General features: G+C 46.6%; 1 protein-coding gene across 1 annotated transcript in view; it reads right to left on the reverse strand.

Annotated features, from left to right (window-relative positions):
* Nucleotides 1-8033, reverse strand: part of VIL1 (villin 1) — a 37680-nt gene extending 29647 nt beyond the window's left edge. The window contains 1 exon segment of the mRNA XM_040441265.1: nt 7933-8033. The gene's annotated coding sequence lies outside the window, so the exon portion shown is untranslated.
* Nucleotides 8034-13593: the final 5560 nt, after the last annotated feature.

The raw sequence follows: 13593 nt of genomic DNA on the forward strand, positions 1-13593 counted from the left end.
GTCTCTGAGATGCGGCCCTCTACTTTATTATTCAGATGGTCCAGGTGTACAGAGGGGTACAATTAGCTTTGTGATTGGTGGGTGGGGGTATTTATTGTGGAGCTTCAGCCACGCACTGCGGCACTTCCTACAAGCAGCTTCTTATGTAACCTTGCTGCAACAGAGCCACCTAGTGGTAACATTACAAATTACAGTGTAACATAATATGTTTCAAATATTAAAAGGTTTGTCCAGGTGCTTATTTTTTTTAAATGCTCAGAATGGTATAAAATAATAAAAGACGTAATATTCAGCGTACTGACCCCCTGCTGCACCTGTTTAATAATTCCCCCCTGGTCTCTGCATTTCCTGGTCCCTATTGACACGGACGTGTGACACTGCAGCCACTCACTGCCTGGACAATACAATATTATAAATATTCTGCACCGTTTTTTCTATCGCCCAGACTTTTCAAGATCTCTGCATGTTGTCACTAAATGAGAACATTTCTGTTCACATTCAGAGGCAGAAACCCCATATACACCTAATCCTAAGCCACATCTGAGGGTTTAAACTTTTAGTCTTCACTCTTCATTCAATCTTGTGACCTCTCATAAGGTCTTGTGGACCAGGTCCTCTTCTCCTAACGTTTCTACACATCTCAGGTGTTGTAGAGGATTAGAAATAACATGGCTTCTTTCTTGGCCTCCCGCAGGATGTGTGTGGTATTGCAGCTCAGCCCCATTCACTTCAATGAGTCAGAGGACAATGCAGCTTTTCCCTATAGACGTTATCCAGCCCCAGGCTGGGGGGAGCTGCCATTTGTCACCACGGTACCGAGCTTTACACCCAGTAAACATACAAAGCCGCCATACGTTTACAGGACATTACGATGTCACGTGCTGCCATATATAGCCTTGGTCTATACATAGAACAGCAGTCGCCCGCACATAGTAAGAGGAGTAGCTGCGGACTGTGATATAAACACTAGACCGCGCACCTGACAGGTGACAGCGCTCACAGGAGCGCCGTGCTCTCCGCAAACAGCTGACTAACCAGAAAATAGGTCATCAGTACAACATTAAAAAAAAAACTCCTTTCATAATGTATCTAAGCCTATCCTGTGTGATACTGTCTGCTGAGCTGTGTATCTAAGCCTCTCCTGTGTGATACTGACTACTGAGCCTCTGTATCTAATCCTATCCTGTGTGATACTGTTTGCTGAGCTGTGTATCTAATCCTATCCTGTGTGATACTGTCCGCTGAGCCTCTGTATCTAATCCTATCCTGTGTGATACTGCCTGCTGAGCTGTGTATCTAATCCTGTCCTGTGTGATACTGTCTGCTGAGCTGTGTATCTAATCCTATCCTGTGTGATACTGTCCGCTGAGCTGTGTATCTAATCCTATCCTGTGTGATACTGTCTGCTGAGCTGTGTATCTAATCCTATCCTGTGTGATACTGTCTGCTGAGCTGTGTATCTAATCCTATCCTGTGTGATACTGTCTGCTGAACTGCTGTATCTAATCCTATCCTGTGTGATACTGCCTGCTGAGCTGTGTATCTAATCCTATCCTGTGTGATACTGTCTGCTGAGCTGTGTATCTAATCCTATCCTATGTGATACTGTCCGCTGAGCCTCTGTATCTAATCCTATCCTGTGTGATACTGCCTGCTGAGCAGTGTATCTAATCCTATCCTGTGTGATACTGTCTGCTGAACTGCTGTATCTAATCCTATCCTGTGTGATACTGCCTGCTGAGCTGTGTATCTAATCCTATCCTGTGTGATACTGTCTGCTGAGCTGTGTATCTAATCCTATCCTATGTGATACTGTCCGCTGAGCCTCTGTATCTAATCCTATCCTGTGTGATACTGCCTGCTGAGCTGCTGTATCTAATCCTATCCTGTGTGATACAGTCTGCTGAGCAGTGTATCTAATTCTATCCTGTGTGATACAGTCTGCTGAGCTGTGTATCTAATCTTATCCTGTGTGATACTGTCTGCTGAGCCTCTGTATCTAATCCTATCATGTGTGATACTGTTTGCTGAGCTGCTGTATCTAAGTCTATCATGTATGATAATATCCATTGAGCAGTGTATCTAATCCTATCCTGTGTGATACTGTCTGCTGAGCCTCTGTATCTAATCCTATCCTGTGTGATACTGTCTGCTGAGCTGTGTATCTAATCCTATCCTGTGTGATACTGTCTGCTGAGCTGTGTATCTAATCCTATCCTGTGTGATACTGTCTGCTGAGCTGCTGTATCTAAGTCTATCCTGTGTGATACTGTCTGCTGAGCCTCTGTATCTAATCCTATCCTGTGTGATACTGCCTGCTGAGCTGCTGTATCTAAGTCTATCATGTATGATAATATCCATTGAGCAGTGTATCTAATCCTATCCTGTGTGATACTGTCTGCTGAGCCTCTGTATCTAATCCTATCCTGTGTGATACTGTCTGCTGAGCTGTGTATCTAATCCTATCCTGTGTGATACTGTCTGCTGAGCCTCTGTATCTAATCCTATCCTGTGTGATACTGTCTGCTGAGCTGCTGTATCTAAGTCTATCCTGTGTGATACTGTCTGCTGAGCCTCTGTATCTAATCCTATCCTGTGTGATACTGCCTGCTGAGCTGCTGTATCTAAGTCTATCATGTATGATAATATCCATTGAGCTGCTGTATCTAAGCCCATCATGTGTGATACTTTCTGCACAGTCAGTGTTTCTGCCGCTATGACACATGGAGTCATTATGAAGTCGCTCGTCTATTAATGTATAATAATTGCTGAGATACTTTGACCCCGTCCATCGCTCTTCAGGGCAGGGCAGGGAGGAATTTGCCCCCATGTGGGGGCAGCAATAGGTTCCGTATTCCTCCCATGTACTTTATCTGTCGTATTCTGGACCTGAGAATATAATGTTAGGAGGCACCTCTTATTCCCCTACATAGGTGACAACCCATGGAGGGTCTCACAGTTTTGGGGTCAACTCTTTACACCTGCAGGAGAGGATTCAAACGCCCTATAAATAAGTGTTCTCCGCCCTGTAGCTTCCCAGCAGTTGGAAAACTACAACTCCCAGCATGCCCTTCCAACCAAAGCACCTCCACAAATTACAGAGAGTGTAGAGTAATTACAAGGTGCTCCGGACTACCTGCCATACACCGACAGCCCATTGGTTTTAATGGTCACAGTGCAATGCATTATTTCTCCTGTGGTGGCGCTGCAGAGGAAATGAGCCCTCATTACAGCTGCCTCCTAGGGTCCGAGCAGCTGCACACCCATCATTGAGAGACGCTTCTAACTAAGGGATGGTCCAAAGAGGACAGCTTTGTCCTAGTCTGGTGGCTGCTATATTTAAAGGGAAACTTCATCTCCCAAAATGTAAGCTATAGATTTATAATCCTGGTGTCTTCTCACGTGGCAGATCAGCGCATGGCCCCCTCAAGCACCTGGCACAGCTGTGACTGCTGCCTCTGCACCCATCAGGGGACCTGTATTGCCTCTTTCACATTTTTGACCTTTTAATTTGTTTCCAAAACCGTCCTGCATTACAGTCAGATATAAAATTGTGCGATACATGGCAAAACAATAAGATGGAGTCCAATGCAAGAGGTTATCCCCCCTCCCTCGACTCCACCTTAACCGTACAATCTACAGATCTTCCAAATTCAATGAGTGAACCCAAAATTAGGTATGACAGATTCAGACTATGAGGAGACTCATTAATACGAAGTAGCAACAGAATGATCTCCACCTCCTATCCGTCACCGTCGCCATATGATGAACACGTCAGATGGCGGCATCTTACGTACTGGATTTCTGCAAAGATTTCCACAACTTTCATGGACTTGAACTACTACTCACCGGACATGAGAAATGAATGTACCTTATACACAATGACTGGGCTGCTCCACAGCTCCATACTACAGGTTACATGTAGAATTCATATACCTAAGACGGTGGGTCACTGTGTACATACATTAATTATCCACTCCAGAGCTGGACTCACTATTCCGCTGGTGCCGTCACTGTGTACATACATTACATTATTTATCCTGCACTGATCCTGAGTTACATCCTGTATTATACTCCAGAGCTGCACTCACTATTCTGCTGGTGCAGTCACTGTGTACATACATTACTTATCCTGTACTGATCCTGAGTTACATCTTGGATTATACTCCAGAGCTGCACTCACTATTCTGCTGGTGCAGTCACTGTGTACATACATTACATTACTTATCCTTTACTGATCCTGAGTTACATCCTGTATTATACTCCAGAGCTGCATTCACTATTCTGCTAATGGAGTCACTGTGTACATACATTACTTATCCTGTACTGATCCTGAGTTACATTCTGTATTATACTCCAGAGCTGCACTCACTATTCTGCTGGTGCCGTCACTGTGTACATACATTACATTATACTCCAGAGCTGCACTCATTATTCTGCAGGTGCCGTCACTGTGTACATACATTACATTATACTCCAGAGCTGCACTCACTATTCTGCTGGTGCAGTCACTGTGTACATACATTACTTATCCTGTACTGATCCTGAGTTACATCCTGGATTATACTCCAGAGCTGCACTCACTATTCTGCTGGTGGAGTCACTGTGTACATACATTACATTACTTATCCTGTAGTGATCCTGAGTTACATCCTGTATTATACTCCAGAGCTGCACTCACTATTCTGCTGGTGGAGTCACTGTGTACATACATTACTTATCCTGTAGTGATCCTGAGTTACATCCTGTATTATACTCCAGAGCTGCACTCTCTATTCTGCTGGTGCAGTCACTGTGTACATACATTACATTACTTATCCTGTACTGATCCTGAGTTACATCCTGTATTATACTTAAGAGCTGCACTCACTATTCTGCTGGTGGTCTAATGGTGGAGTTTCCCAGCATTTGTGATGTTTCAAAGCATGTTCTGATGATTTGCATTTTGGGAAGGTTTTGTTTCTACCAGGCACGATGCACTCGTCTGATGTAGGAAGAATTAACTATCCAACTCCCTCCTTCCCAACCAAGTTGTTAGGGGAATATCTGTCAGCAAGCCTGATGACTGTTTCCATTGACAACCAGCAGGAACGTGACTGCAGCTCTGTAGTATAATACAGGTTGTAACAAGATAAGTAATGCAATTTATTAACAGTTACTCACAGATTTTATCTAGATACTATATAACTGTAAAATGATGTTCAAAGATCACAGACTTTCTCCAAACGACTTATGTCATGTATTATTTTTTTATGGTGTGAATCAGGCGAAGTTCTTAGAAGACTGAACATTTCCAAGTATTTTTTATAATTGACTGTTCTATGTATTCATATATATACAGATACAGACAGAGAGAGGAGGTTCTGTCACCCCCAGGAGCATAATGGCTAGTTATGGGCTGGAGAAAATGTTCCCATCAGTTCAACACTCAGTTAAAGAAGCACTCCCACAAAAATTATATTCTCTGACCTCTACCGAAAGATACATAATAAAAACTGTAGTGAAGGTAATTTTCTTAACAGAGACTGTATTTATGAGATACAACCTCCCTTCTGATCCTCAGCTGTGTCTTGTCACCAACACTCTGCCTCTCCTACTAGTCAGTTTCTCTATTCATTACTATGATGCGGATATTGAGGCTCCGGTAGGAATACATAGAGGACTGGCCTCCTGTCCACACACAAGATGCTGCGTTATTTGGAGAGTCAGAGTGCTGGTCACATGACACAGCTGAGGATCAGAAGGGAGGGGATAACTCACAAATACAGTCACTACAGTTTATATCAGGTACCCTTTTTTATAACATTTTTGTAGGAGTGCTACTTTAATGTCTGCCAGCAGCTTAAATCAATGTCTATATTGCTATAGTCAAGAAACAACTCAAACCCGTATACAACTCTCTCTTATTAGTAGATCTATCAGAAGGCTGATGCATTTCAGGCTTTACAAGTCATTGCTGCATCTTATAGACAACTAGACATTGAGCTGAAACGGCGACAGGTTAATGACGCCGACCAAAGCTGGGCACAACTACAGCTGAAACGCGTCAGCACTCCATTATAACACCATTGTAATAACTGTAATTGAAGGTTTTAGGGCTGTTTTCTATACTGTATATACTGCTGTTCCTGCCGTGTACTGGGAAAGCTGGCGGATCACTGCATGATTTTCTGTGGTTTTCTATTTATCCTTCTATTGTATTGCCTGGCACAATGTCAGGCATCAGAAAACTGCAAGAGCGCGGCACCACCTTACAACCAGACCTGCCTGGGCCTTTGTGTTAATTCATCATTCATCTGTCACCTGATAGCAATGAGTCAGTGAATGGAAACGGTTTATATTCTCTGTAAACACTTTGCTACAAATCCCAGCTTCACATTGTAAACAAATTGTATCCATGTAATGACCAGTAGGAAACTGCTTTCAATGACAAGGCCTCTGCAATCTTCCTTCTTAATGCTGAGCTGATTGCAGGGGTCTCACCAGTGACATAGCTAGAAATGATTGGGCCACACAGCACATTTTTGAATGCGCCCCCCCCCCCCCCCCCCCCCCCAGCAACTTCTTTGCAACCACATCTTCCTGTGCAGCCTCCACTCCTGTGGTTAGTGAAGATCGATCGCTCTCTCAGACCAGGCCTAGCAGCTGCTCCATCTGTTTCCGACAGTGTCTCTGTACATAATGTCATTTTATAATACTGTTGAGGGTGAGCCCCTTCTGAGTTGGGGCCCCAAAGCAGCCTCTTCCCCTATAGCTACGCCCCGGGGTCTCACTACTCCCCCTTCCCTTTGGGCAGCAGGAGGGAGGCTGAAATAGTTACACATGACAGTATGGCAGGTCATCAGTTGAAAGAAATGGACATCAATACCATCACATTGCCTGATCTAATAGTAGGCTCCTCATTAATAATGATGCATACCCTGCGACAAAAATGTCCTAAACTCAAACTATGCAATCCCTTTAAGTGCACTGATTACTATATTGAGTGACCACAGCCCTCAAAGATGTTCTTCAGCATCACAAAGATATCTGAGGTACAATCTGTCTACAGTGTGATAAATCAGCCGATACAGTCCGGACCGTGATCCGCTCCGTACTGACCTCCGACGCATTCTGAAGACAAGTATCATTTCCAAATCCATTATCAGTAACTGTGAATTTTCTTACACAAGTCATACCAATTTGTCAGGGGCATTACTATGATTCATAGGGCTCCAGAGCAAAATAACAGGGGGCCCCCGCTATCTAGTGTAGCAATAATTAAAGATGTGTATAATGTCAGAAAGCCCACATTATAGCAAAAAGCCACCATATAGTTATTTCCCACAAAAAGTACAATGTTCTTGCACCTGATAGGACCCCACAACCTATGGGGCCCATAGCAAGTGCTATGGCTGCTATGGCTGTAGTTACACCCAAGTAATTTGTAACATGAGAAAATTGCAACAATCTAGCCATAAAACTTAAAGAAGCACTCCAGCTTAATATCCATAAAGCGTAATCGTTGTCTAATTATACATTCTGCTATTTTCTAACAATAAATTTCACCAGATCTCTACTTGCTGTCAATGAATGGGAACGAGGCTTAATGATCCCGGAATTCCCGATTTTGCTACATTTGTATCCAGTCTAGACAATCCTCCGTGAGCTAAACACATCAGCAGCACCGATCTCTCTTCTGTCTTGTTTGCTACATTGTATCAGTGCAGGTGAAATGTATCAGCCTGGAGTCCAGGAGCCCACAGAGGATTGAATATGAAGGAGTAAAGGTTCCTTTGCGGAGGACATGTACCAGAACATTCGTCAGGGTTAGATCTTGGTTGCTATGATTTGCATTGCTGCTTAGGTTGTTTACATTGGAACAAAACAGAAATCAGCTGTTCCTGGGAGACATTGTAGGTGACAGGCAAGGGCGGCCGGAGAGGAGCTTACCTGTGTGCTGTCAGGTGTGGCCGGCTGTCAGGAGAGCAGAGCAGAGCTGCACTGTGCACCTGTACCGGTACGGTCTCCTGCCAGGGTGCAGTGACCTTTGTCCCCGGCTGTACGCTGCGGAATAAGAAGTCGTATTTGCCATATAAGGATATGCGCTCAGCTGTGGCGGGGAGGCCGTCCCCAACCTCTCCCCTGTGTATTCCATGCTAATTAGACTCTCGCTATTAATTAACACTTATTTGTTTCATCATCCTGCTTTCTTTTTTTTTCTTTTTTTTTTTTTTACCTGTTGCTTCTCGTGAAGTGCAATGCGAACACATCCCCTTTAAAGGCTACCTCCACTACATACATTTTATACACATTGTCGTGAGTAGTATATAAATTGGCAGAAATAGCTTTTACTACTCTTCTTGCACCTTCCAGGTAGTGTATTCTGCAGGTTCAAGTACTTCAAGTTGCCTAGCAATGACCTAACTTCCTGCCTGGGTTACCACCCTTTGAATACATGTAGGTAAATGTATATTATATGTTATTAATGAGGTTCTTAATGGTTGCCTGAGGAATGTTCTGCCACACTGAATGCACTTGAGCACGCAAATCATCAAGATCCACCGCTGGCAGTTCCCTTTACTATTGCCAACCAATGACGTCCCAGATGTGCTCAATAGGAGACCAGTCTGGAGACACTGCAGACCATGGTAGGACGTTTAGGCTAGGCAGTCTGCTCACAGTAGCAGGAGAAACATGCAGCCTGGCATTGTCCAGGACACTAAGGAGAAATGGAAGTACCATTGGCTCCACAACCAAATCCATGTAATGCCGAGCTGTTAGTACCTGTGTAACGGCATTAGCTGGCCACCAATGTCCCCCTAAGGACCACCGCTATCCCAGGCTCCATGTTCGGGTGAGCACTGTCCTCCCTGGGCCACCTTGGTCATTGTCCACGACCAGCCGCATTGCGGGGCAGGTAGTGGTGGTTGTGATCTGTTGGTATCTACCTATTCACCACTGCGGTCCCGGCTATGTCCTTGAAGGCGCCATGCTGCCTGGACGCGTCCATCCTTTCAGCCCCAGGCGCAGCATGCCTTCCAGCCTATTCCCTGTAGCACATTGTTTAAGGGCCAGCACGTGTCACTTGTGATTTAAGGATTAAGCACGTGACTTGTGCTGACCTTCTGACCAATCCCAGCCTTCCTGCACCTGTATAAGTGGTCCATCCCTCTTCCTAGGTGCCTGAGCGTCAAAGGTCCTTGTGTCCTCCTAAGGTTGCATTTGTATGTGCTTGTGTTCTTCAACTCCTGACCTGTGCTTGTCTTCTGGACTCCGCTACCTGTCTCATCCTTGCCTGCTCCATCTCGACTTTTCTGTTGCTGATCTGGATTGCCAGACGTGTACCTTTGCCGCCTGCCCTATTGCTTGTACGACTTCGCCTCTGCCTCATCCTTTGGTCCTGCTCTCTCGCTCCTGGTTATGACTTGGCCTCTTGACTACGTCTGTACCTCTGGTACCTCTTGGTCCGGCTGGACCAGTTGTTTCATGTGCCAACCCAACTCAAAAGGTAGCGACCTGGAGTTCTCCTCAGGAAAGTCTGGGGTACTGCGGAAAACGAGGGGGTCACTTAGACACTCTTAGAGGAAGTTGGTCAGGTGGCACAGCGAGTCCACACCCGCTAGTTCCTGACAGTACGTTCAGGCGCCATGGACCTCGCTAGTCATCCCAAGCCTGCTGTACTGGAATTGCAATTTGAGATGAGACGTCAGAGCGAATGACAGGACATCCTGATACTGCATAATATCACTGCCCATCTGGATGCCATCTATTCTCCAGCTACCAGTTGCAGCTAACCCTGCAGCCCAGAGCTGAGGCATTCAACTTCCTCTGCTGCCACATTATGATGGAGACTCTAAAACCTGTCATGGCCTCTTGAACCAGTGCTTGATCCACTCCGAGCTGCACGAGCACAAGTTCCCTACTGAGTGGTCCAAGGTCGCCTCCATTGTGTCTCTGTTGTCTGGCATATTTGGGAACTTGCAGAGACCACTAATCTGCTGACTTTCCTGGCTACCTTCCAGCTGGTTTTTGAGGAACCAGGTCGCACTTCCTTCATTGCCTCCACCCTGCTACGTCTATGCCAAGGCTTTCTGACTGTGGGTCAGTACGCCATCTAGTTTCGTACAATGGTTGCAGAACTTGAATGGAACAAAAAGGCTCAACTGGCGGTGTTTTGGGAGGGCTCTTCTGACCCAATCAAGGAACAATTAGCTGGTCGTGACCGTCCATCCTCTCTGAATGAACTGATCTTTTTGGCCACAAGAATTGATATGGGGCTCCGAGAGCGTTCAAAGAAGGTCACACGCACCAGAAGACCACCCCTTCGGACACCATGCTTCCAGAAGCCAGTCCTTTCTCAAGTGTCTACTCCTTCTGAAGAGCCCACGCAAGTAGAACGTCTCAGGTTGTCTGATTAGGAACATCAACACACGCGGAGCAGAGAACCTTTGCTTGTATTGTGAAGGCAACACTGTTTTGTGCGTAATTGTCCTCAGAAGCCAGAAAATGCCAATGTCTAGGACCAGTAGGAAAGGTGGTTCTGGACAAAGAGAAGTCCTCTCCAAAACTTGCTGTTCCAGTGACCCTCACCTATGAGGGAGTCTGTGCCTGCATTCTTGGACTGTGGGTTGGCTGGTAACTTAATTCAGCTGGCTCTAGTCCATCGGTACTGGCTCCCTACCTTCTGTCTAGAAAAGCCACTGTCAGTGGCTTCAGTCAACGTGGTACCACTTCCCAAACCTGTGCTCTTTGTCACTATGCCCCTTAAGCTGCAAATAGGGGTTCTATATTCAGAAATAATACCTTTTTATGTGTTGCCAGCCTCCATGAATCCTGCCATCCTTGGTGTCCCCTGGCTGCGTAAGCACACTTCATTCCTGGGCTGGCCCTCTGGTCAAATCCAAGTTGGGGATCCTCCTGTCAGTCCACCTGTTTATCAGAAGTCCGACCTGCCTCCCCTCCTCCACTGCCGGAAGATCTGTCTGGACTTCCTTGGCAGTATGCCAACTTTCCGGATGTCTTCAACAAGAAGGAGGTTGAGGTTCTTCACCGATCCTAGGATTGTCTGATAGACTTTCTGTCCGGTGCCACTCATGGTCGTGTCTACCTACTCTCACTCCCAGAGACCTGAGCCATATCAGAATGCATCAAAGAGAATCTCGAGAGAGGGTTTATCTGGAAATCTACTGTACATCGCCAGCAGGTGCCAGGTTCTTCTTTGTACAGAAGAAAGATGGTTCCTTAGGGCCCTGTATTGACTATAGTGGACTGAGCACAGTCACGGTCAAGAACCAGTACCCTTTACTGCCTAATTTCTGAACTCTTCGGCAGGATCCAGGGAGCGAAGGTCTTTGCAAAATTAGACCTGCGCAGTGCATACAATCTGATGCACATTCATGAGGGTGATGAGTGGAAGACCGCTTTTAACTTCCGTGGTGGTCACTACGAGTATCTCGCCATGCCTTTTAGACTGTGCAATGCTCCCGCAGTGTCCCAAGAATTTGTCTGTTCTGAAACTCATCTGTTTGGGGGAAAAACCCCACACCGCGCAGGAGCTGTGGACGGGCATGGAACAACAGACCGATGAGTGGTTGGTGCCAGTCAGCCTCAAGCCCGGCCTGGTGGTGTGCGAAAATGGGCGAAATCTCGTAGCAGCTCTGCCTGGTGCATGTGCTGAATTTGGTGGTTTCTGAAAAATTACCCCGATATGTCAGAGCTGCTGCATAAAGTGCGGGCCGTCTGTGCGCACTTTCGGCTTTCTCACCCTGCCGCTGCTCGCCTGTCTGCTCTACAGCGTAACTTCGGCCTTCCCACTCACCGCCTCATATGCGACGTGCCCACCAGGTGGAACTCCACCTTGCACATGCTGGACAGACTGTGCGAGCAGCAGCAGGCCATAGTGGAGTTTCAGCTGCAGCACGCACGGGTCAGTCGCACTGCGGAACAGCACCACTTCACCACCAATGACTGGGCCTCCATGCGGGACGTGTGTGCTGTGCTGCGCTGTTTTGAGTATTCCACCAACATGGCCAGTGCCGATAACGCCGTCCTCAGCGTTACTATCCCACTTCTATGTCTCCTTGAAAAAACACTTCAGGCGATGATGGAAGAGGATGTGGCACAGGGGGAGGAAGAAGAGGGATAATTTCCACGGTTATCAGGCGAGTCATTCACAAGTGGCTCCGAGGGTGGGTTCCTGCACCCACATACGCCAGGTACACAACTGTCCAGCCAGGGCACAGTTCTGGAGGATGTTCACAGCAGGGTGGCACCCAAAGCAGCTCATGGGCATCACTGGAGCGTGGTTGGGGGGGGGATACAGAGGACACAGACGATACACCTCCCACAGAGGTGGCATTCCCACCTGGCAGCGGGGGCTCAGTGAAAGCACAAGGCGAAGGCAGAGGAGGAGGAAGAGGTCGCCAACGTAGCTGGGGCACCGCCAGCACCTCAGAAGGCAGGGTTAGCATGGCCGACATGTGGACCAGCACCACCAGCTGATATGGAACGTCTTAGCAGGAGGCAGCATTTCACCAACATGGTGGAGCAGTATGTGTGCACATGCCTACACGTACTGAATGACGGGTCTGCCCCCTTCAACTTCTGGGTCTCCAAATTGTCCACATGACCTGAGCTTGCCCTTTTACGCCTTGGAGGTGCTGGCCTGCAGCCAGTGTATTATCTGAACGTGTATTTAGCACGGCAGGAGGCGTCATAACAGACAAGCGCAGCCGCCTGTCCACAGCCAACGTGGACAAGCTCACGTTGATTAAAATGAAGCAGGCCTGGATCCCTCAGGACTTGTCCGCACCTTGTGCTGAGTAGACAAGTATACCGGCCGCACCCAGCCATTGTTATACTACAGCGCACTTTCTCTTTGCATTCTCTTTTCTATTTCTCAATGTTTTGGGGTCTTCACAAATTTATAAAAAATAAATAAAGGAGAAAAAAATAAAAATAAAAAAAACAACAAAAACAGTCTTGGCTATCTCCTCCTCCACCGCTGCTGCTTCCACCTACACCGCTACGTCCACCGCCTCCTCAACCTCCTACTCCACTTTGACCTCTGCCTCCTAGTTCAAGATTATTATTTTTTACTTTTCTCTATTCTATGTGATTTTAAGTCATTTTCCTATCTACATTTGTTTGCAGGGCAACTGTCCTGCTCTTACCCCCATTTTGCTTCCTTTTGCAGCCCTCTAGCCCTTACTATAAATATTTTACAGCCATTTTAGTGCACCAAAGTTCGGGTCCCCATTGACTTCAATAGGGTTTGGGTTCGGGTTCGAGTTCGGGTCAAGTTCGGGTCCTGAACCCAAACTTTGACATGAAGTTCGGCCAGACCCGGCGAACCCAAACATCTACGGGTCCGCTCATTCCTACCCGCGACTATGAATGTGCTAGTCTAAATTTACTTATAGTACTACTGGTGATGTAGTCTGCTGGGTGTACAGCTATCTGGGTGGTTGTGGTCCAGTTGTCCAAAACGGCTCACTTTGTCCCTCTATAGTCTATCCAGATTGCCCTCAGCCACAAAGCTTGCTAAATGATTCGTAGAGCACATATTCCGGTTGCATGAACTACCTTTGCACATAGTTTCTGATCGCGGAG

The sequence above is a fragment of the Bufo bufo genome, chromosome 7, assembly GCF_905171765.1.
Source record: "Bufo bufo chromosome 7, aBufBuf1.1, whole genome shotgun sequence".
NCBI classification, from domain to species: Eukaryota; Metazoa; Chordata; class Amphibia; order Anura; family Bufonidae; genus Bufo; species Bufo bufo.